At 46.9% G+C, this 15,896-nt stretch overlaps 54 non-coding genes and 26 pseudogenes across 54 annotated transcripts; all 80 read right to left on the bottom strand.

Annotated features, from left to right (window-relative positions):
- Positions 1–21: 21 nt before the first annotated feature.
- On the bottom strand, positions 22–130 carry LOC144412586 (5S ribosomal RNA; annotated as a pseudogene).
- Positions 131–211: 81 nt separating this feature from the next.
- LOC144414507 (5S ribosomal RNA) lies at positions 212–330 on the bottom strand. The gene has a single exon (XR_013470397.1). It is a non-coding gene; the product is annotated as a 5S ribosomal RNA (ribosomal RNA).
- An 81-nt stretch (positions 331–411) lies between these two features.
- LOC144416265 (5S ribosomal RNA) lies at positions 412–530 on the bottom strand. Its single transcript, XR_013472158.1, has one exon. It is a non-coding gene; the product is annotated as a 5S ribosomal RNA (ribosomal RNA).
- An 81-nt stretch (positions 531–611) lies between these two features.
- LOC144414611 (5S ribosomal RNA) lies at positions 612–730 on the bottom strand. The gene has a single exon (XR_013470500.1). It is a non-coding gene; the product is annotated as a 5S ribosomal RNA (ribosomal RNA).
- An 81-nt stretch (positions 731–811) lies between these two features.
- LOC144416574 (5S ribosomal RNA) lies at positions 812–930 on the bottom strand. Its single transcript, XR_013472467.1, has one exon. It is a non-coding gene; the product is annotated as a 5S ribosomal RNA (ribosomal RNA).
- Positions 931–1,011: 81 nt separating this feature from the next.
- Positions 1,012–1,130, bottom strand: LOC144415438 (5S ribosomal RNA). The gene has a single exon (XR_013471330.1). It is a non-coding gene; the product is annotated as a 5S ribosomal RNA (ribosomal RNA).
- An 81-nt stretch (positions 1,131–1,211) lies between these two features.
- LOC144416563 (5S ribosomal RNA) lies at positions 1,212–1,330 on the bottom strand. Its single transcript, XR_013472456.1, has one exon. It is a non-coding gene; the product is annotated as a 5S ribosomal RNA (ribosomal RNA).
- Positions 1,331–1,411: 81 nt separating this feature from the next.
- On the bottom strand, positions 1,412–1,530 carry LOC144412952 (5S ribosomal RNA; annotated as a pseudogene).
- Positions 1,531–1,610: 80 nt separating this feature from the next.
- On the bottom strand, positions 1,611–1,719 carry LOC144412585 (5S ribosomal RNA; annotated as a pseudogene).
- An 81-nt stretch (positions 1,720–1,800) lies between these two features.
- LOC144414405 (5S ribosomal RNA) lies at positions 1,801–1,919 on the bottom strand. The gene has a single exon (XR_013470295.1). It is a non-coding gene; the product is annotated as a 5S ribosomal RNA (ribosomal RNA).
- An 81-nt stretch (positions 1,920–2,000) lies between these two features.
- Positions 2,001–2,119, bottom strand: LOC144412864 (5S ribosomal RNA; annotated as a pseudogene).
- Positions 2,120–2,200: 81 nt separating this feature from the next.
- On the bottom strand, positions 2,201–2,319 carry LOC144416552 (5S ribosomal RNA). The gene has a single exon (XR_013472445.1). It is a non-coding gene; the product is annotated as a 5S ribosomal RNA (ribosomal RNA).
- Positions 2,320–2,399: 80 nt separating this feature from the next.
- On the bottom strand, positions 2,400–2,518 carry LOC144412129 (5S ribosomal RNA; annotated as a pseudogene).
- An 81-nt stretch (positions 2,519–2,599) lies between these two features.
- LOC144412482 (5S ribosomal RNA) lies at positions 2,600–2,717 on the bottom strand (annotated as a pseudogene).
- An 81-nt stretch (positions 2,718–2,798) lies between these two features.
- Positions 2,799–2,917, bottom strand: LOC144417674 (5S ribosomal RNA; annotated as a pseudogene).
- An 81-nt stretch (positions 2,918–2,998) lies between these two features.
- On the bottom strand, positions 2,999–3,117 carry LOC144415148 (5S ribosomal RNA). Its single transcript, XR_013471040.1, has one exon. It is a non-coding gene; the product is annotated as a 5S ribosomal RNA (ribosomal RNA).
- An 81-nt stretch (positions 3,118–3,198) lies between these two features.
- LOC144415403 (5S ribosomal RNA) lies at positions 3,199–3,317 on the bottom strand. Its single transcript, XR_013471295.1, has one exon. It is a non-coding gene; the product is annotated as a 5S ribosomal RNA (ribosomal RNA).
- An 81-nt stretch (positions 3,318–3,398) lies between these two features.
- Positions 3,399–3,517, bottom strand: LOC144412020 (5S ribosomal RNA; annotated as a pseudogene).
- Positions 3,518–3,598: 81 nt separating this feature from the next.
- Positions 3,599–3,707, bottom strand: LOC144412908 (5S ribosomal RNA; annotated as a pseudogene).
- An 81-nt stretch (positions 3,708–3,788) lies between these two features.
- On the bottom strand, positions 3,789–3,907 carry LOC144417510 (5S ribosomal RNA; annotated as a pseudogene).
- An 85-nt stretch (positions 3,908–3,992) lies between these two features.
- On the bottom strand, positions 3,993–4,111 carry LOC144417520 (5S ribosomal RNA; annotated as a pseudogene).
- Positions 4,112–4,192: 81 nt separating this feature from the next.
- Positions 4,193–4,311, bottom strand: LOC144415127 (5S ribosomal RNA). Its single transcript, XR_013471019.1, has one exon. It is a non-coding gene; the product is annotated as a 5S ribosomal RNA (ribosomal RNA).
- Positions 4,312–4,392: 81 nt separating this feature from the next.
- Positions 4,393–4,511, bottom strand: LOC144415126 (5S ribosomal RNA). The gene has a single exon (XR_013471018.1). It is a non-coding gene; the product is annotated as a 5S ribosomal RNA (ribosomal RNA).
- Positions 4,512–4,592: 81 nt separating this feature from the next.
- On the bottom strand, positions 4,593–4,711 carry LOC144414040 (5S ribosomal RNA). Its single transcript, XR_013469931.1, has one exon. It is a non-coding gene; the product is annotated as a 5S ribosomal RNA (ribosomal RNA).
- Positions 4,712–4,792: 81 nt separating this feature from the next.
- LOC144416541 (5S ribosomal RNA) lies at positions 4,793–4,911 on the bottom strand. The gene has a single exon (XR_013472434.1). It is a non-coding gene; the product is annotated as a 5S ribosomal RNA (ribosomal RNA).
- Positions 4,912–4,992: 81 nt separating this feature from the next.
- On the bottom strand, positions 4,993–5,111 carry LOC144416530 (5S ribosomal RNA). The gene has a single exon (XR_013472423.1). It is a non-coding gene; the product is annotated as a 5S ribosomal RNA (ribosomal RNA).
- Positions 5,112–5,192: 81 nt separating this feature from the next.
- Positions 5,193–5,311, bottom strand: LOC144413437 (5S ribosomal RNA). Its single transcript, XR_013469458.1, has one exon. It is a non-coding gene; the product is annotated as a 5S ribosomal RNA (ribosomal RNA).
- Positions 5,312–5,392: 81 nt separating this feature from the next.
- On the bottom strand, positions 5,393–5,511 carry LOC144415437 (5S ribosomal RNA). The gene has a single exon (XR_013471329.1). It is a non-coding gene; the product is annotated as a 5S ribosomal RNA (ribosomal RNA).
- Positions 5,512–5,592: 81 nt separating this feature from the next.
- On the bottom strand, positions 5,593–5,711 carry LOC144412276 (5S ribosomal RNA; annotated as a pseudogene).
- Positions 5,712–5,792: 81 nt separating this feature from the next.
- LOC144412306 (5S ribosomal RNA) lies at positions 5,793–5,901 on the bottom strand (annotated as a pseudogene).
- Positions 5,902–5,964: 63 nt separating this feature from the next.
- Positions 5,965–6,083, bottom strand: LOC144417519 (5S ribosomal RNA; annotated as a pseudogene).
- Positions 6,084–6,164: 81 nt separating this feature from the next.
- Positions 6,165–6,283, bottom strand: LOC144415124 (5S ribosomal RNA). Its single transcript, XR_013471016.1, has one exon. It is a non-coding gene; the product is annotated as a 5S ribosomal RNA (ribosomal RNA).
- Positions 6,284–6,364: 81 nt separating this feature from the next.
- Positions 6,365–6,483, bottom strand: LOC144417509 (5S ribosomal RNA; annotated as a pseudogene).
- Positions 6,484–6,568: 85 nt separating this feature from the next.
- On the bottom strand, positions 6,569–6,687 carry LOC144417518 (5S ribosomal RNA; annotated as a pseudogene).
- An 81-nt stretch (positions 6,688–6,768) lies between these two features.
- LOC144415123 (5S ribosomal RNA) lies at positions 6,769–6,887 on the bottom strand. The gene has a single exon (XR_013471015.1). It is a non-coding gene; the product is annotated as a 5S ribosomal RNA (ribosomal RNA).
- An 81-nt stretch (positions 6,888–6,968) lies between these two features.
- On the bottom strand, positions 6,969–7,087 carry LOC144415122 (5S ribosomal RNA). Its single transcript, XR_013471014.1, has one exon. It is a non-coding gene; the product is annotated as a 5S ribosomal RNA (ribosomal RNA).
- Positions 7,088–7,168: 81 nt separating this feature from the next.
- Positions 7,169–7,287, bottom strand: LOC144414538 (5S ribosomal RNA). Its single transcript, XR_013470427.1, has one exon. It is a non-coding gene; the product is annotated as a 5S ribosomal RNA (ribosomal RNA).
- An 81-nt stretch (positions 7,288–7,368) lies between these two features.
- On the bottom strand, positions 7,369–7,487 carry LOC144416519 (5S ribosomal RNA). The gene has a single exon (XR_013472412.1). It is a non-coding gene; the product is annotated as a 5S ribosomal RNA (ribosomal RNA).
- Positions 7,488–7,568: 81 nt separating this feature from the next.
- LOC144416508 (5S ribosomal RNA) lies at positions 7,569–7,687 on the bottom strand. Its single transcript, XR_013472401.1, has one exon. It is a non-coding gene; the product is annotated as a 5S ribosomal RNA (ribosomal RNA).
- Positions 7,688–7,768: 81 nt separating this feature from the next.
- LOC144413418 (5S ribosomal RNA) lies at positions 7,769–7,887 on the bottom strand. The gene has a single exon (XR_013469445.1). It is a non-coding gene; the product is annotated as a 5S ribosomal RNA (ribosomal RNA).
- An 81-nt stretch (positions 7,888–7,968) lies between these two features.
- LOC144415435 (5S ribosomal RNA) lies at positions 7,969–8,087 on the bottom strand. Its single transcript, XR_013471327.1, has one exon. It is a non-coding gene; the product is annotated as a 5S ribosomal RNA (ribosomal RNA).
- An 81-nt stretch (positions 8,088–8,168) lies between these two features.
- LOC144412275 (5S ribosomal RNA) lies at positions 8,169–8,287 on the bottom strand (annotated as a pseudogene).
- An 81-nt stretch (positions 8,288–8,368) lies between these two features.
- Positions 8,369–8,477, bottom strand: LOC144412304 (5S ribosomal RNA; annotated as a pseudogene).
- A 63-nt stretch (positions 8,478–8,540) lies between these two features.
- Positions 8,541–8,659, bottom strand: LOC144417517 (5S ribosomal RNA; annotated as a pseudogene).
- Positions 8,660–8,740: 81 nt separating this feature from the next.
- LOC144415121 (5S ribosomal RNA) lies at positions 8,741–8,859 on the bottom strand. Its single transcript, XR_013471013.1, has one exon. It is a non-coding gene; the product is annotated as a 5S ribosomal RNA (ribosomal RNA).
- Positions 8,860–8,940: 81 nt separating this feature from the next.
- LOC144414029 (5S ribosomal RNA) lies at positions 8,941–9,059 on the bottom strand. The gene has a single exon (XR_013469920.1). It is a non-coding gene; the product is annotated as a 5S ribosomal RNA (ribosomal RNA).
- Positions 9,060–9,140: 81 nt separating this feature from the next.
- On the bottom strand, positions 9,141–9,259 carry LOC144416497 (5S ribosomal RNA). Its single transcript, XR_013472390.1, has one exon. It is a non-coding gene; the product is annotated as a 5S ribosomal RNA (ribosomal RNA).
- Positions 9,260–9,340: 81 nt separating this feature from the next.
- LOC144414922 (5S ribosomal RNA) lies at positions 9,341–9,459 on the bottom strand. The gene has a single exon (XR_013470813.1). It is a non-coding gene; the product is annotated as a 5S ribosomal RNA (ribosomal RNA).
- Positions 9,460–9,540: 81 nt separating this feature from the next.
- Positions 9,541–9,659, bottom strand: LOC144414018 (5S ribosomal RNA). The gene has a single exon (XR_013469908.1). It is a non-coding gene; the product is annotated as a 5S ribosomal RNA (ribosomal RNA).
- An 81-nt stretch (positions 9,660–9,740) lies between these two features.
- LOC144416486 (5S ribosomal RNA) lies at positions 9,741–9,859 on the bottom strand. Its single transcript, XR_013472379.1, has one exon. It is a non-coding gene; the product is annotated as a 5S ribosomal RNA (ribosomal RNA).
- An 81-nt stretch (positions 9,860–9,940) lies between these two features.
- LOC144416475 (5S ribosomal RNA) lies at positions 9,941–10,059 on the bottom strand. Its single transcript, XR_013472368.1, has one exon. It is a non-coding gene; the product is annotated as a 5S ribosomal RNA (ribosomal RNA).
- An 81-nt stretch (positions 10,060–10,140) lies between these two features.
- LOC144414432 (5S ribosomal RNA) lies at positions 10,141–10,259 on the bottom strand. The gene has a single exon (XR_013470322.1). It is a non-coding gene; the product is annotated as a 5S ribosomal RNA (ribosomal RNA).
- Positions 10,260–10,340: 81 nt separating this feature from the next.
- On the bottom strand, positions 10,341–10,459 carry LOC144415434 (5S ribosomal RNA). Its single transcript, XR_013471326.1, has one exon. It is a non-coding gene; the product is annotated as a 5S ribosomal RNA (ribosomal RNA).
- An 81-nt stretch (positions 10,460–10,540) lies between these two features.
- LOC144412274 (5S ribosomal RNA) lies at positions 10,541–10,659 on the bottom strand (annotated as a pseudogene).
- An 81-nt stretch (positions 10,660–10,740) lies between these two features.
- Positions 10,741–10,849, bottom strand: LOC144412303 (5S ribosomal RNA; annotated as a pseudogene).
- Positions 10,850–10,912: 63 nt separating this feature from the next.
- On the bottom strand, positions 10,913–11,030 carry LOC144417758 (5S ribosomal RNA; annotated as a pseudogene).
- An 81-nt stretch (positions 11,031–11,111) lies between these two features.
- On the bottom strand, positions 11,112–11,230 carry LOC144417776 (5S ribosomal RNA; annotated as a pseudogene).
- An 81-nt stretch (positions 11,231–11,311) lies between these two features.
- LOC144415948 (5S ribosomal RNA) lies at positions 11,312–11,430 on the bottom strand. Its single transcript, XR_013471842.1, has one exon. It is a non-coding gene; the product is annotated as a 5S ribosomal RNA (ribosomal RNA).
- An 81-nt stretch (positions 11,431–11,511) lies between these two features.
- On the bottom strand, positions 11,512–11,630 carry LOC144416463 (5S ribosomal RNA). Its single transcript, XR_013472356.1, has one exon. It is a non-coding gene; the product is annotated as a 5S ribosomal RNA (ribosomal RNA).
- An 81-nt stretch (positions 11,631–11,711) lies between these two features.
- On the bottom strand, positions 11,712–11,830 carry LOC144416452 (5S ribosomal RNA). Its single transcript, XR_013472345.1, has one exon. It is a non-coding gene; the product is annotated as a 5S ribosomal RNA (ribosomal RNA).
- Positions 11,831–11,911: 81 nt separating this feature from the next.
- Positions 11,912–12,030, bottom strand: LOC144415051 (5S ribosomal RNA). Its single transcript, XR_013470943.1, has one exon. It is a non-coding gene; the product is annotated as a 5S ribosomal RNA (ribosomal RNA).
- An 81-nt stretch (positions 12,031–12,111) lies between these two features.
- LOC144416441 (5S ribosomal RNA) lies at positions 12,112–12,230 on the bottom strand. The gene has a single exon (XR_013472334.1). It is a non-coding gene; the product is annotated as a 5S ribosomal RNA (ribosomal RNA).
- An 81-nt stretch (positions 12,231–12,311) lies between these two features.
- On the bottom strand, positions 12,312–12,430 carry LOC144416430 (5S ribosomal RNA). The gene has a single exon (XR_013472323.1). It is a non-coding gene; the product is annotated as a 5S ribosomal RNA (ribosomal RNA).
- Positions 12,431–12,511: 81 nt separating this feature from the next.
- On the bottom strand, positions 12,512–12,630 carry LOC144415433 (5S ribosomal RNA). Its single transcript, XR_013471325.1, has one exon. It is a non-coding gene; the product is annotated as a 5S ribosomal RNA (ribosomal RNA).
- An 81-nt stretch (positions 12,631–12,711) lies between these two features.
- Positions 12,712–12,830, bottom strand: LOC144413365 (5S ribosomal RNA). The gene has a single exon (XR_013469399.1). It is a non-coding gene; the product is annotated as a 5S ribosomal RNA (ribosomal RNA).
- An 81-nt stretch (positions 12,831–12,911) lies between these two features.
- On the bottom strand, positions 12,912–13,030 carry LOC144416676 (5S ribosomal RNA). Its single transcript, XR_013472569.1, has one exon. It is a non-coding gene; the product is annotated as a 5S ribosomal RNA (ribosomal RNA).
- Positions 13,031–13,111: 81 nt separating this feature from the next.
- Positions 13,112–13,230, bottom strand: LOC144418421 (5S ribosomal RNA; annotated as a pseudogene).
- An 81-nt stretch (positions 13,231–13,311) lies between these two features.
- LOC144415432 (5S ribosomal RNA) lies at positions 13,312–13,430 on the bottom strand. Its single transcript, XR_013471324.1, has one exon. It is a non-coding gene; the product is annotated as a 5S ribosomal RNA (ribosomal RNA).
- An 81-nt stretch (positions 13,431–13,511) lies between these two features.
- On the bottom strand, positions 13,512–13,630 carry LOC144416419 (5S ribosomal RNA). Its single transcript, XR_013472312.1, has one exon. It is a non-coding gene; the product is annotated as a 5S ribosomal RNA (ribosomal RNA).
- Positions 13,631–13,711: 81 nt separating this feature from the next.
- Positions 13,712–13,830, bottom strand: LOC144416408 (5S ribosomal RNA). Its single transcript, XR_013472301.1, has one exon. It is a non-coding gene; the product is annotated as a 5S ribosomal RNA (ribosomal RNA).
- An 81-nt stretch (positions 13,831–13,911) lies between these two features.
- LOC144416397 (5S ribosomal RNA) lies at positions 13,912–14,030 on the bottom strand. Its single transcript, XR_013472290.1, has one exon. It is a non-coding gene; the product is annotated as a 5S ribosomal RNA (ribosomal RNA).
- An 81-nt stretch (positions 14,031–14,111) lies between these two features.
- Positions 14,112–14,230, bottom strand: LOC144415431 (5S ribosomal RNA). The gene has a single exon (XR_013471323.1). It is a non-coding gene; the product is annotated as a 5S ribosomal RNA (ribosomal RNA).
- An 81-nt stretch (positions 14,231–14,311) lies between these two features.
- Positions 14,312–14,430, bottom strand: LOC144415972 (5S ribosomal RNA). The gene has a single exon (XR_013471866.1). It is a non-coding gene; the product is annotated as a 5S ribosomal RNA (ribosomal RNA).
- Positions 14,431–14,511: 81 nt separating this feature from the next.
- Positions 14,512–14,630, bottom strand: LOC144412575 (5S ribosomal RNA; annotated as a pseudogene).
- Positions 14,631–14,711: 81 nt separating this feature from the next.
- Positions 14,712–14,830, bottom strand: LOC144414404 (5S ribosomal RNA). Its single transcript, XR_013470294.1, has one exon. It is a non-coding gene; the product is annotated as a 5S ribosomal RNA (ribosomal RNA).
- Positions 14,831–14,911: 81 nt separating this feature from the next.
- Positions 14,912–15,030, bottom strand: LOC144415971 (5S ribosomal RNA). The gene has a single exon (XR_013471865.1). It is a non-coding gene; the product is annotated as a 5S ribosomal RNA (ribosomal RNA).
- Positions 15,031–15,111: 81 nt separating this feature from the next.
- Positions 15,112–15,230, bottom strand: LOC144414403 (5S ribosomal RNA). The gene has a single exon (XR_013470293.1). It is a non-coding gene; the product is annotated as a 5S ribosomal RNA (ribosomal RNA).
- An 81-nt stretch (positions 15,231–15,311) lies between these two features.
- On the bottom strand, positions 15,312–15,430 carry LOC144418284 (5S ribosomal RNA; annotated as a pseudogene).
- Positions 15,431–15,511: 81 nt separating this feature from the next.
- LOC144416386 (5S ribosomal RNA) lies at positions 15,512–15,630 on the bottom strand. The gene has a single exon (XR_013472279.1). It is a non-coding gene; the product is annotated as a 5S ribosomal RNA (ribosomal RNA).
- Positions 15,631–15,711: 81 nt separating this feature from the next.
- LOC144416375 (5S ribosomal RNA) lies at positions 15,712–15,830 on the bottom strand. Its single transcript, XR_013472268.1, has one exon. It is a non-coding gene; the product is annotated as a 5S ribosomal RNA (ribosomal RNA).
- Positions 15,831–15,896: the final 66 nt, after the last annotated feature.

Here is a 15,896-nt window from a genome sequence, read left to right as displayed (position 1 = left end):
TCGAAAGAAACGGCGACAAAAAGCCTACGACACTCGGTATTCCCAGCCGGTCACCCATGCAAGTACTAACCGAGCCCGACATTGCTTAACTTCCGAGATCGAGTGCATTCAACGTGGTATGGTTGTAAGCGATAAAGTAGTAGTCTATTCGGCTATTTGTATTTCGCAGTTGTTGGAAAACAGAGCAAAATCGAATGAAACGGCGACGAAAAGCCTACGACACTCGGTATTCTCAGCCGGTCACCCATGCAAGTACTAACCGAGCCCGACATTGCTTAACTTCCGAGATCGAACGAGATCGGGTGCATTCAACGTGGTATGGTTGTAGGCGATAAAGTAGTAGTCTATTCGACTATTTGTATTTCGCAGTTGTTGGAAAACAGATCAAAATCGAATGAAACGGCGACGAAAAGCCTACGACATTCGGTATTCCCAGCCGGTCACCCATGCAAGTACTAACCGAGCCCGACATTGCTTAACTTCCGAGATCGAACGAGATCGGGTGCATTCAACGTGGTATGGTTGTAGGCGATAAAGTAGTAGTCTATTCAGCTATTTGTATTTTGCAGTTGTTGGAAAACAGAGCAAAATCGAATGAAGCGGCGACGAAAAGCCTACACCACTCGGTATTCCCAGCCGGTCACCCAAGCAAGTACTAACCGAGCCCGACATTGCTTAACTTCCGAGATCGAACGAGATCGGGTGCATTCAACGTGGTATGGTTGTAGGCAATAAAGTAGTAGTCTATTCGGTTATTTGTATTTCGCAGTTGTTGGAAAACAGAGCAAAATCGAATGAAACGGCGACGAAAAGCCTACGACACTCGGTATTCCCAGCCGGTCACCCATGCAAGTACTAACCGAGCCCGACATTGCTTAACTTCCGAGATCGAACGAGATCGGGTGCATTCAACGTGGTATGGTTGTAGGCGATAAAGTAGTAGTCTATTCGGCTATTTGTATTTTGCAGTTGTTGGAAAACAGAGCAAAATCGAATGAAGCGGCGACGAAAAGCCTACGACACTCGGTATTCCCAGCCGGTCACCCATGCAAGTACTAACCGAGCCCGACATTGCTTAACTTCCGAGATCGAACGAGATCGGGTGCATTCGACGTGGTATGGTTGTAGGCGATAAAGTAGTAGTCTATTCGGCTATTTGTATTTCGCAGTTGTTGGAAAACAGAGCAAAATCGAATGAAACGGCGACAAAAAGCCTACGACACTCGGTATTCCCAGCCGGTCACCCATGCAAGTACTAACCGAGCCCGACATTGCTTAACTTCCGAGATCGAACGAGATCGGGTGCATTCAACGTGGTATGGTTGTAGGCGATAAAGTAGTAGTCTATTCGGCTATTTGTATTTCGCAGTTGTTGGAAAACAGAGCAAAATCGAATGAAACGGCGACGAAAAGCCTACGACACTCGGTATTCCCAGCCTGTCACCCATGCAAGTACTAACCGAGCCTCACATTGCTTAACTTCCGAGATCGAACGATAACGGGTGCATTCAACGTGGTATGGTTGTAGGCGATAAAGTAGTAGTCTATTCGGCTATTTGTATTCGCAGTTGTTGGAAAACAGAGCAAAATCGAAAGAAACGGCGACAAAAAGCCTACGACACTCGGTATTCCCAGCCGGTCACCCATGCAAGTACTAACCGAGCCCGACATTGCTTAACTTCCGAGATCGAGTGCATTCAACGTGGTATGGTTGTAAGCGATAAAGTAGTAGTCTATTCGGCTATTTGTATTTCGCAGTTGTTGGAAAACAGAGCAAAATCGAATGAAACGGCGACGAAAAGCCTACGACACTCGGTATTCTCAGCAGGTCACCCATGCAAGTACTAACCGAGCCCGACATTGCTTAACTTCCGAGATCGAACGAGATCGGGTGCATTCAACGTGGTATGGTTGTAGGCGATAAAGTAGTAGTCTATTCGGCTATTTGTATTTCGCAGTTGTTGGAAAACAGAGCAAAATCGAATGAAACGGCGACGAAAAGCCTACGACACTCGGTATTTCCAGCCGGTCACCCATGCAAGTGCTAACCGAGCCCGACATTGCTTAACTTCCGAGATCGAACGATAACGGGTGCATTCAACGTGGTATGGTTGTAGGCGATAAAGTAGTAGTGTATTCGGCTATTTGTATTTCGCAGTTGTTGGAAAACAGAGCAAAATCGAGTGAAACGGCGACAAAAAGCCTACGACACTCGGTATTCCCAGCCGGTCACCCATGCAAGTACTAACCGAGCCCGACATTGCTTAACTTCCGAGATCGAACGAGATCGGGTGCATTCAACGTGGTATGGTTGTAGGCTATAAAGTAGTAGTCTATTCGGCTATTTATATTTCGCAGTTGTTAGAAAACAGAGCAAAATCGAATGAAACGGCGACGAAAAGCCACGACACTCGGTATTCCCAGCCGGTCACCCATGCAAGTACAAACCAAGCCCGACATTGCTTAACTTCCGAGATCGAACAAGATCGGGAGCATTCAACGTGGTATGGTTGTAGGCGATGAAGTAGTAGTCTATTCGGCTATTTGTATTTCGCAGTTGTTAGAAAACACAGCAAAATCGAATGAAACGACGACGAAAAGCTTACGACACTCGGTATTCCCACCCGGTCACCCATGCAAGTACTAACCGAACCCGACATTGCTTAACTTCCGAGATCGACGATATCGGGTGCATTCAACGTGGTATGGTTGTAGGCGATAAAGTAGTAGTCTATTCGGCTATTTGTATTTCGCAGTTGTTGGAAAGCAGAGCAAAATCGAACGAAACGGCGACGAAAAGCCTGGGACACTCGGTATTCCCAGCCGGTCACCCATGCAAGTACTAACCGAGCCCGACATTGCTTAACTTCCGAGATCGAACGAGATCGGGTGCATTCAACGTGGTATGGTTGTAGGCGATAAAGTAGTAGTCTATTCGGCTATTTGTATTTCACAGTTGTTGGAAAACAGAGCAAAATCGAATGAAACGGCGACGAAAAGCCTACGACACTCGGTATTCCCAGCTGGTCACCCATGCAAGTACTAACCGAGCCCGACATTGCTTAACTTCCGAGATCGAACGAGATCGGGTGCATTCAACGTGGTATGGTTGTAGGCGATAAAGTAGTAGTCTATTCGGCTATTTGTATTTCGCAGTTGTTGGAAAACAGAGCAAAATCGAATGAAACGGCGACGAAAAGCCTACGACACTCGGTATTCCCAGTCGGTCACCCATGCAAGTACTAACCGAGCCCGACATTGCTTAACTTCCGAGATCGAACGAGATCGGGTGCATTCAACGTGGTATGGTTGTAGGCGATAAAGTAGTAGTCTATTCGGCTATTTGTATTTCGCAGTTGTTGGAAAACAGAGCAAAATCGAATGAAACGGCGACGAAAAGCCTACGACACTCGGTATTCCCAGCCGGTCACCCATGCAAGTACTAACCGAGCCTGACATTGCTTAACTTCCGAGATCGAACGATAACGGGTGCATTCAACGTGGTATGGTTGTAGGCGATAAAGTAGTAGTCTATTCGGCTATTTGTATTTCGCAGTTGTTGGAAAACAGAGCAAAATCGAATGAAACGGCGACAAAAAGCCTACGACACTCGGTATTCCCAGCCGGTCACCCATGCAAGTACTAACCGAGCCCGAAATTGCTTAACTTCCGAGATCGAGTGCATTCAACGTGGTATGGTTGTAGGCGATAAAGTAGTAGTCTATTCGGCTATTTGTATTTCGCAGTTGTTGGAAAACAGAGCAAAATCGAATGAAACGGCGACGAAAAGCCTACGACACTCGGTATTCCCAGCCGGTCACCAATGCAAGTACTAACCGAGCCCGACATTGCTTAACTTCCGAGATCGAACGAGATCGGGTGCATTCAACGTGGTACGGTTGTAGGCGATAAAGTAGTAGTCTATTCGGCTATTTGTATTTCGCAGTTGTTAGAAAACAGAGCAAAAACGAATGGAACGGCGACGAAAAAAAAGCCTACGACACTCGGTATTCCCAGCCGGTCACCCATGCAAGTACTAACCGAGCACGACATTGCTTAACTTCCGAGATCGAACGAGATCGGGTGCATTCACCGTGGTATGGTTGTAGGCGATAAAGTAGTAGTCTATTCGGCTATTTGTATTTCCCAGTTGTTAGAAAACAGAGCAAAATCGAATGAAACAGCGACGAAAAGCCTACGACACTCGGTATTCCCAGCCGGTCACCCATGCAAGTACTAACCAAGCCCGACATTGCTTAACTTCCGAGATCGAACGAGATCGGGTGCATTCACCGTGGTATGGTTGTAGGCGATAAAGTAGTAGTCTATTCGGCTATTTGTATTTCGCAGCTGTTAGAAAACAGAGCAAAATCGAATGAAACGGCGACGAAAAGCCTACGACACTCGGTATTCCCAGCCGGTCACCCATGCAAGTACTAACCAAGCCCGACATTGCTTAACTTCCGAGATCGAACGAGATCGGGTGCATTCACCGTGGTATGGTTGTAGGCGATAAAGTAGTAGTCTATTCGGCTATTTGTATTTCGCAGCTGTTAGAAAACAGAGCAAAATCGAATGAAACGGCGACGAAAAGCCTACGACACTCGGTATTCCCAGCCGGTCACCCATGCAAGTACTAACCAAGCCCGACATTGCTTAACTTCCGAGATCGAACGAGATCGGGTGCATTCAACGTGGTATGGTTGTAGGCGATAAAGTAGTAGTCTATTCGGCTATTTGTATTTCGCAGTTGTTGGAAAACAGAGCAAAATCGAATGAAACGGCGACGAAAAGCCTACGACACTCGGTATTCCCAGCCGGTCACCCATGCAAGTACTAACCGAGCCCGACATTGCTTAACTTCCGAGATCGAACGAGATCGGGTGCATTCAACGTGGTATGGTTGTAGGCGATAAAGTAGTAGTCTATTCGGCTATTTGTATTTTGCAGTTGTTGGAAAACAGAGCAAAATCGAATGAAGCGGCGACGAAAAGCCTACGACACTCGGTATTCCCAGCCGGTCACCCATGCAAGTACTAACCGAGCCCGACATTGCTTAACTTCCGAGATCGAACGAGATCGGGTGCATTCAACGTGGTATGGTTGTAGGCAATAAAGTAGTAGTCTATTCGGCTATTTGTATTTCGCAGTTGTTGGAAAACAGAGCAAAATCGAATGAAACGGCGACGAAAAGCCTACGACACTCGGTATTCCCAGCCGGTCACCCATGCAAGTACTAACCGAGCCCGACATTGCTTAACTTCCGAGTTCGAACGAGATCGGGTGCATTCAACGTGGTATGGTTGTAGGCAATAAAGTAGTAGTCTATTCGGCTATTTGTATTTTGCAGTTGTTGGAAAACAGAGCAAAATCGAATGAAGCGGCGACGAAAAGCCTACGACACTCGGTATTCCCAGCCGGTCACCCATGCAAGTACTAACCGAGCCCGACATTGCTTAACTTCCGAGATCGAACGAGATCGGGTGCATTCGACGTGGTATGGTTGTAGGCGATAAAGTAGTAGTCTATTCGGCTATTTGTATTTCGCAGTTGTTGGAAATCAGAGCAAAATCGAATGAAACGGCGACGAAAAGCCTACGACACTCGGTATTCCCAGCCGGTCACCCATGCAAGTACTAACCGAGCCTGACATTGCTTAACTTCCGAGATCGAACGATAACGGGTGCATTCAACGTGGTATAGTTGTAGGCGATAAAGTAGTAGTCTATTCGGCTATTTGTATTTCGCAGTTGTTGGAAAACAGAGCAAAATCGAATGAAACGGCGACAAAAAGCCTACGACACTCGGTATTCCCAGCCGGTCACCCATGCAAGTACTAACCGAGCCCGACATTGCTTAACTTCCGAGATCGAGTGCATTCAACGTGGTATGGTTGTAGGCGATAAAGTAGTAGTCTATTCGGCTATTTGTATTTCGCAGTTGTTGAATGAAACGGCGACGAAAAGCCTACGACACTCGGTATTCCCAGCCGGTCACCCATGCAAGTACTAACCGAGCACGACATTGCTTAACTTCCGAGATCGAACGAGATCGGGTGCATTCACCGTGGTATGGTTGTAGGCGATAAAGTAGTAGTCTATTCGGCTGTTTGTATTTCCCAGTTGTTAGAAAACAGAGCAAAATCGAATGAAACGGCGACGAAAAGCCTACGACACTCGGTATTCCCAGCCGGTCACCCATGCAAGTACTAACCAAGCCCGACATTGCTTAACTTCCGAGATCGAACGAGATCGGGTGCATTCACCGTGGTATGGTTGTAGGCGATAAAGTAGTAGTCTATTCGGCTATTTGTATTTCGCAGTTGTTGGAAAACAGAGCAAAATCGAATGAAACGGCGACGAAAAGCCTACGACACTCGGTATTCCCAGCCGGTCACCAATGCAAGTACTAACCGAGCCCGACATTGCTTAACTTCCGAGATCGAACGAGATCGGGTGCATTCAACGTGGTACGGTTGTAGGCGATAAAGTAGTAGTCTATTCGGCTATTTGTATTTCGCAGTTGTTAGAAAACAGAGCAAAAACGAATGGAACGGCGACGAAAAAAAAGCCTACGACACTCGGTATTCCCAGCCGGTCACCCATGCAAGTACTAACCGAGCACGACATTGCTTAACTTCCGAGATCGAACGAGATCGGGTGCATTCACCGTGGTATGGTTGTAGGCGATAAAGTAGTAGTCTATTCGGCTATTTGTATTTCCCAGTTGTTAGAAAACAGAGCAAAATCGAATGAAACAGCGACGAAAAGCCTACGACACTCGGTATTCCCAGCCGGTCACCCATGCAAGTACTAACCAAGCCCGACATTGCTTAACTTCCGAGATCGAACGAGATCGGGTGCATTCACCGTGGTATGGTTGTAGGCGATAAAGTAATAGTCTATTCGGCTATTTGTATTTCGCAGCTGTTAGAAAACAGAGCAAAATCGAATGAAACGGCGACGAAAAGCCTACGACACTCGGTATTCCCAGCCGGTCACCCATGCAAGTACTAACCAAGCCCGACATTGCTTAACTTCCGAGATCGAACGAGATCGGGTGCATTCACCGTGGTATGGTTGTAGGCGATAAAGTAGTAGTCTATTCGGCTATTTGTATTTCGCAGCTGTTAGAAAACAGAGCAAAATCGAATGAAACGGCGACGAAAAGCCTACGACACTCGGTATTCCCAGCCGGTCACCCATGCAAGTACTAACCAAGCCCGACATTGCTTAACTTCCGAGATCGAACGAGATCGGGTGCATTCAACGTGGTATAGTTGTAGGCGATAAAGTAGTAGTCTATTCGGCTATTTGTATTTCGCAGTTGTTGGAAAACAGAGCAAAATCGAATGAAACGGCGACGAAAAGCCTACGACACTCGGTATTCCCAGCCGGTCACCCATGCAAGTACTAACCGAGCCCGACATTGCTTAACTTCCGAGATCGAACGAGATCGGGTGCATTCAACGTGGTATGGTTGTAGGCGATAAAGTAGTAGTCTATTCGGCTATTTGTATTTTGCAGTTGTTGGAAAACAGAGCAAAATCGAATGAAGCGGCGACGAAAAGCCTACGACACTCGGTATTCCCAGCCGGTCACCCATGCAAGTACTAACCGAGCCCGACATTGCTTAACTTCCGAGATCGAACGAGATCGGGTGCATTCAACGTGGTATGGTTGTAGGCAATAAAGTAGTAGTCTATTCGGCTATTTGTATTTCGCAGTTGTTGGAAAACAGAGCAAAATCGAATGAAACGGCGACGAAAAGCCTACGACACTCGGTATTCCCAGCCGGTCACCCATGCAAGTACTAACCGAGCCCGACATTGCTTAACTTCCGAGTTCGAACGAGATCGGGTGCATTCAACGTGGTATGGTTGTAGGCAATAAAGTAGTAGTCTATTCGGCTATTTTTATTTTGCAGTTGTTGGAAAACAGAGCAAAATCGAATGAAGCGGCGACGAAAAGCCTACGACACTCGGTATTCCCAGCCGGTCACCCATGCAAGTACTAACCGAGCCCGACATTGCTTAACTTCCGAGATCGAACGAGATCGGGTGCATTCGACGTGGTATGGTTGTAGGCGATAAAGTAGTAGTCTATTCGGCTATTTGTATTTCGCAGTTGTTGGAAATCAGAGCAAAATCGAATGAAACGGCGACGAAAAGCCTACGACACTCGGTATTCCCAGCCGGTCACCCATGCAAGTACTAACCGAGCCTGACATTGCTTAACTTCCGAGATCGAACGATAACGGGTGCATTCAACGTGGTATAGTTGTAGGCGATAAAGTAGTAGTCTATTCGGCTATTTGTATTTTGCAGTTGTTGGAAAACAGAGCAAAATCGAATGAAACGGCGACAAAAAGCCTACGACACTCGGTATTCCCAGCCGGTCACCCATGCAAGTACTAACCGAGCCCGACATTGCTTAACTTCCGAGATCGAGTGCATTCAACGTGGTATGGTTGTAGGCGATAAAGTAGTAGTCTATTCGGCTATTTGTATTTCGCAGTTGTTGAATGAAACGGCGACGAAAAGCCTACGACACTCGGTATTCCCAGCCGGTCACCCATGCAAGTACTAACCGAGCACGACATTGCTTAACTTCCGAGATCGAACGAGATCGGGTGCATTCACCGTGGTATGGTTGTAGGCGATAAAGTAGTAGTCTATTCGGCTGTTTGTATTTCCCAGTTGTTAGAAAACAGAGCAAAATCGAATGAAACGGCGACGAAAAGCCTACGACACTCGGTATTCCCAGCCGGTCACCCATGCAAGTACTAACCAAGCCCGACATTGCTTAACTTCCGAGATCGAACGAGATCGGGTGCATTCACCGTGGTATGGTTGTAGGCGATAAAGTAGTAGTCTATTCGGCTATTTGTATTTCGCAGCTGTTAGAAAACAGAGCAAAATCGAATGAAACGGCGACGAAAAGCCTACGACACTCGGTATTCCCAGCCGGTCACCCATGCAAGTACTAACCAAGCCCGACATTGCTTAACTTCCGAGATCGAACGAGATCGGGTGCATTCAACGTGGTATGGTTGTAGGCGATAAAGTAGTAGTCTATTCGGCTATTTGTATTTCGCAGTTGTTGGAAAACAGAGCAAAATCGAATGAAACGGCGACGAAAAGCCTACGACACTCGGTATTCCCAGCCGGTCACCCATGCAAGTACTAACCGAGCCCGACATTGCTTAACTTCCGAGATCGAACGAGATCGGGTGCATTCAACGTGGTATGGTTGTAGGCAATAAAGTAGTAGTCTATTCGGCTATTTGTATTTCGCAGTTGTTAGAAAACAGAGCAAAATCGAATGAAACGGCGACGAAAAGCCTACGACACTCGGTATTCCCAGCCGGTCACCCATGCAAGTACTAACCTAGCCCGACATTGCTTAACTTCCGAGATCGAACGAGATCGGGTGCATTCACCGTGGTATGGTTGTAGGCGATAAAGTAGTAGTCTATTCGGCTATTTGTATTTCGCAGCTGTTAGAAAACAGAGCAAAATCGAATGAAACGGCGACGAAAAGCCTACGACACTCGGTATTCCCAGCCGGTCACCCATGCAAGTACTAACCAAGCCCGACATTGCTTAACTTCCGAGATCGAACGAGATCGGGTGCATTCAACGTGGTATGGTTGTAGGCGATAAAGTAGTAGTCTATTCGGCTATTTGTATTTCGCAGTTGTTGGAAAACAGAGCAAAATCGAATGAAACGGCGACGAAAAGCCTACGACACTCGGTATTCCCAGCCGGTCACCCATGCAAGTACTAACCGAGCCCGACATTGCTTAACTTCCGAGATCGAACGAGATCGGGTGCATTCAACGTGGTATGGTTGTAGGCGATAAAGTAGTAGTCTATTCGGCTATTTGTATTTTGCAGTTGTTGGAAAACAGAGCAAAATCGAATGAAGCGGCGACGAAAAGCCTACGACACTCGGTATTCCCAGCCGGTCACCCATGCAAGTACTAACCGAGCCCGACATTGCTTAACTTCCGAGATCGAACGAGATCGGGTGCATTCAACGTGGTATGGTTGTAGGCAATAAAGTAGTAGTCTATTCGGCTATTTGTATTTCGCAGTTGTTGGAAAACAGAGCAAAATCGAATGAAACGGCGACGAAAAGCCTACGACACTCGGTATTCCCAGCCGGTCACCCATGCAAGTACTAACCGAGCCCGACATTGCTTAACTTCCGAGTTCGAACGAGATCGGGTGCATTCAACGTGGTATGGTTGCAGGCAATAAAGTAGTAGTCTATTCGGCTATTTGTATTTTGCAGTTGTTGGAAAACAGAGCAAAATCGAATGAAGCGGCGACGAAAAGCCTACGACACTCGGTATTCCCAGCCGGTCACCCATGCAAGTACTAACCGAGCCCGACATTGCTTAACTTCCGAGATCGAACGAGATCGGGTGCATTCGACGTGGTATGGTTGTAGGCGATAAAGTAGTAGTCTATTCGGCTATTTGTATTTCGCAGTTGTTGGAAATCAGAGCAAAATCGAATGAAACGGCGACGAAAAGCCTACGACACTCGGTATTCCCAGCCGGTCACCCATGCAAGTACTAACCGAGCCTGACATTGCTTAACTTCCGAGATCGAACGATAACGGGTGCATTCAACGTGGTATAGTTGTAGGCGATAAAGTAGTAGTCTATTCGGCTATTTGTATTTCGCAGTTGTTGGAAAACAGAGCAAAATCGAATGAAACGGCGACAAAAAGCCTACGACACTCGGTATTCCCAGCCGGTCACCCATGCAAGTACTAACCGAGCCCGACATTGCTTAACTTCCGAGATCGAGTGCATTCAACGTGGTATGGTTGTAGGCGATAAAGTAGTAGTCTATTCGGCTATTTGTATTTCGCAGTTGTTGAATGAAACGGCGACGAAAAGCCTACGACACTCGGTATTCCCAGCCGGTCACCCATGCAAGTACTAACCGAGCCCCACATTGCTTAACTTCGAGATCGAACGAGATCGGGTGCATTCAACGTGGTATGGTTGTAGGCGATAAAGTAGTAGTCTATTCGGCTATTTGTATTTCGCAGTTGTTGGAAAACAGAGCAAAATCGAATGAAACGGCGACAAAAAGCCTACGACACTCGGTATTCCCAGCCTGTCACCCATGCAAGTACTAACTGAGCCCGACATTGCTTAACTTCCGAGATCGAACGAGATCGGGTGCATTCAACGTGGTATGGTTGTAGGCGATAAAGTAGTAGTCTATTCGGCTATTTGTATTTTGCAGTTGTTGGAAAACAGAGCAAAATCGAATGAAGCGGCGACGAAAAGCCTACGACACTCGGTATTCCCAGCCGGTCACCCATGCAAGTACTAACCGAGTCCGACATTGCTTAACTTCCGAGATCGAATGAGATCGGGTGCATTCGACGTGGTATGGTTGTAGGCGATAAAGTAGTAGTCTATTCGGCTATTTGTATTTCGCAGTTGTTGGAAATCAGAGCAAAATCGAATGAAACGGCGACGAAAAGCCTACGACACTCGGTATTCCCAGCCGGTCACCCATGCAAGTACTAACCGAGCCCGACATTGCTTAACTTCCGAGATCGAACGAGATCGGGTGCATTCAACGTGGTATGGTTGTAGGCGATAAAGTAGTAGTCTATTCGGCTATTTGTATTTTGCAGTTGTTGGAAAACAGAGCAAAATCGAATGAAGCGGCGACGAAAAGCCTACGACACTCGGTATTCCCAGCCGGTCACCCATGCAAGTACTAACCGAGCCCGACATTGCTTAACTTCCGAGATCGAACGAGATCGGGTGCATTCAACGTGGTATGGTTGTAGGCAATAAAGTAGTAGTCTATTCGGCTATTTTTATTTCGCAGTTGTTGGAAAACAGAGCAAAATCGAATGAAACGGCGACGAAAAGCCTACGACACTCGGTATTCCCAGCCGGTCACCCATGCAAGTACTAACCAAGCCCGACATTGCTTAACTTCCGAGATCGAACGAGATCGGGTGCATTCGACGTGGTATGGTTGTAGGCGATAAAGTAGTAGTCTATTCGGCTATTTTTATTTCGCAGTTGTTGGAAAACAGAGCAAAATCGAATGAAACGGCGACGAAAAGCCTACGACACTCGGTATTCCCAGCCGGTCACCCATGCAAGTACTAACCGAGCCCGACATTGCTTAACTTCCGAGATCGAACGAGATCGGGTGCATTCAACGTGGTATGGTTGTAGGCAATAAAGTAGTAGTCTATTCGGCTATTTTTATTTCGCAGTTGTTGGAAAACAGAGCAAAATCGAATGAAACGGCGACGAAAAGCCTACGACACTCGGTATTCCCAGCCGGTCACCCATGCAAGTACTAACCGAGCCCGACATTGCTTAACTTCCGAGATCGAACGAGATCGGGTGCATTCAACGTGGTATGGTTGTAGGCGATAAAGTAGTAGTCTATTCGGCTATTTGTATTTTGCAGTTGTTGGAAAACAGAGCAAAATCGAATGAAGCGGCGACGAAAAGCCTACGACACTCGGTATTCCCAGCCGGTCACCCATGCAAGTACTAACCGAGCCCGACATTGCTTAACTTCCGAGATCGAACGAGATCGGGTGCATTCGACGTGGTATGGTTGTAGGCGATAAAGTAGTAGTCTATTCGGCTATTTGTATTTCGCAGTTGTTGGAAAACAGAGCAAAATCGAATGAAACGGCGACGAAAAGCCTACGACACTCGGTATTCCCAGCCGGTCACCCATGCAAGTACTAACCGAGCCCGACATTGCTTAACTTCCGAGTTCGAACGAGATCGGGTGCATTCAACGTGGTATGGTTGTAGGCAATAAAGTAGTAGTCTATTCGGCTATTTGTATTTTGCAGTTGTTGGAAAACAGAGCAAAATCGAATGAAGCGGCGACGAAAAGCCTACGACACTCGGTATTCCCAGCCGGTCACCCATGCAAGTACTAACCGAGCCCGACATTGCTTAACTTCCGAGATCGAACGAGATCGGGTGCATTCGACGTGGTATGGTTGTTGGCGATAAAGTAGTAGTCTATTCGGCTATTTGTATTTCGCAGTTGTTGGAAATCAGAGCAAAATCGAATGAAACGGCGACGAAAAGCCTACGACACTCGGTATTCCCAGCCGGTCACCCATGCAAGTACTAACTGAGCCCGACATTGCTTAACTTCCGAGATCGAACGATAACGGGTGCATTCAACGTGGTATGGTTGTAGGCGATAAAGTAGTAGTCTATTCGGCTATTTGTATTTCGCAGTTGTTGGAAAACAGAGCAAAATCGAATGAAACGGCGACAAAAAGCCTACGACACTCGGTATTCCCAGCCGGTCACCCATGCAAGTACTAACCGAGCCCGACATTGCTTAACTTCCGAGATCGAACGAGATCGGGTGCATTCGACGTGGTATGGTTGTAGGCGATAAAGTAGTAGTCTATTCGGCTATTTGTATTTCGCAGTTGTTGGAAATCAGAGCAAAATCGAATGAAACGGCGACGAAAAGCCTACGACACTCGGTATTCCCAGCCGGTCACCCATGCAAGTACTAACCGAGCCCGACATTGCTTAACTTCCGAGATCGAACGAGATCGGGTGCATTCAACGTGGTATGGTTGTAGGCGATAAAGTAGTAGTCTATTCGGCTATTTGTATTTTGCAGTTGTTGGAAAACAGAGCAAAATCGAATGAAGCGGCGACGAAAAGCCTACGACACTCGGTATTCCCAGCCGGTCACCCATGCAAGTACTAACCGAGCCCGACATTGCTTAACTTCCGAGATCGAACGAGATCGGGTGCATTCAACGTGGTATGGTTGTAGGCAATAAAGTAGTAGTCTATTCGGCTATTTTTATTTCGCAGTTGTTGGAAAACAGAGCAAAATCGAATGAAACGGCGACGAAAAGCCTACGACACTCGGTATTCCCAGCCGGTCACCCATGCAAGTACTAACCGAGCCCGACATTGCTTAACTTCCGAGATCGAACGAGATCGGGTGCATTCAACGTGGTATGGTTGTAGGCGATAAAGTAGTAGTCTATTCGGCTATTTGTATTTTGCAGTTGTTGGAAAACAGAGCAAAATCGAATGAAGCGGCGACGAAAAGCCTACGACACTCGGTATTCCCAGCCGGTCACCCATGCAAGTACTAACCGAGCCCGACATTGCTTAACTTCCGAGATCGAACGAGATCGGGTGCATTCGACGTGGTATGGTTGTAGGCGATAAAGTAGTAGTCTATTCGGCTATTTGTATTTCGCAGTTGTTGGAAAACAGAGCAAAATCGAATGAAACGGCGACGAAAAGCCTACGACACTCGGTATTCCCAGCCGGTCACCCATGCAAGTACTAACCGAGCCCGACATTGCTTAACTTCCGAGATCGAACGAGATCTGGTGCATTCAACGTGGTATGGTTGTAGGCGATAAAGTAGTAGTCTATTCGGCTATTTGTATTTCGCAGTTGTTGGAAAACAGAGCAAAATCGAATGAAACGGCGACGAAAATCCTACGACACTCGGTATTCCCAGCCGGTCACCCATGCAAGTACTAACCGAGCCTGACATTGCTTAACTTCCGAGATCGAACGATAACGGGTGCATTCAACGTGGTATGGTTGTAGGCGATAAAGTAGTAGTCTATTCGGCTATTTGTATTTCGCAGTTGTTGGAAAACAGAGCAAAATCGAATGAAACGGCGACAAAAAGCCTACGACACTCGGTATTCTCAGCAGGTCACCCATGCAAGTACTAACCGAGCCCGACATTGCTTAACTTCCGAGATCGAACGAGATCGGGTGCATTCAACGTGGTATGGTTGTAGGCGATAAAGTAGTAGTCTATTCGGCTATTTGTATTTTGCAGTTGTTGGAAAACAGAGCAAAATCGAATGAAACGGCGACAAAAAGCCTACGACACTCGGTATTCCCAGCCGGTCACCCATGCAAGTACTAACCGAGCCCGACATTGCTTAACTTCCGAGATCGAACGAGATCTGGTGCATTCAACGTGGTATGGTTGTAGGCGATAAAGTAGTAGTCTATTCGGCTATTTGTATTTCGCAGTTGTTGGAAAACAGAGCAAAATCGAATGAAACGGCGACGAAAAGCCTACGACACTCGGTATTCTCAGCAGGTCACCCATGCAAGTACTAACCGAGCCCGACATTGCTTAACTTCCGAGATCGAACGAGATCGGGTGCATTCAACGTGGTATGGTTGTAGGCGATAAAGTAGTAGTCTATTCGGCTATTTGTATTTTGCAGTTGTTGGAAAACAGAGCAAAATCGAATGAAACGGCGACGAAAAGCCTACGACACTCGGTATTCGCAGCCGGTCACCCATGCAAGTACTAACCGAGCCCGACATTGCTTAACTTCCGAGATCGAACGATAACGGGTGCATTCAACGTGGTATGGTTGTAGGCGATAAAGTAGTAGTGTTTTCGGCTATTTGTATTTCGCAGTTGTTGGAAAACAGAGCAAAATCGAGTGAAACGGCGACAAAAAGCCTACGACACTCGGTATTCCCAGCCGGTCACCCATGCAAGTACTAACCGAGCCCGACATTGCTTAACTTCCGAGATCGAACGAGATCGGGTGCATTCAACGTGGTATGGTTGTAGGCGATAAAGTAGTAGTCTATTCGGCTATTTGTACTTCGCAGTTGTTAGAAAACAGAGCAAAATCGAATGAAACGGCGACGAAAAGCCTACGACACTCGGTATTCCCAGCCGGTCACCCATGCAAGTACTAACCGAGCCCGACATTGCTTAACTTCCGAGATCGAACGAGATCGGGTGCATTCAACGTGGTATGGTTGTAGGCGATAAAGTAGTAGTCTATTCGGCTATTTGTATTTCGCAGTTGTTGGAAAACAGAGCAAAATCGAAT

This window comes from Styela clava, chromosome 15 (assembly GCF_964204865.1).
Source record: "Styela clava chromosome 15, kaStyClav1.hap1.2, whole genome shotgun sequence".
In the NCBI taxonomy this organism is placed as follows: Eukaryota; Metazoa; Chordata; class Ascidiacea; order Stolidobranchia; family Styelidae; genus Styela; species Styela clava.
Note: the sequence above shows the minus strand (reverse complement) of the source record. Positions and strands in the feature narration are given on the sequence as shown.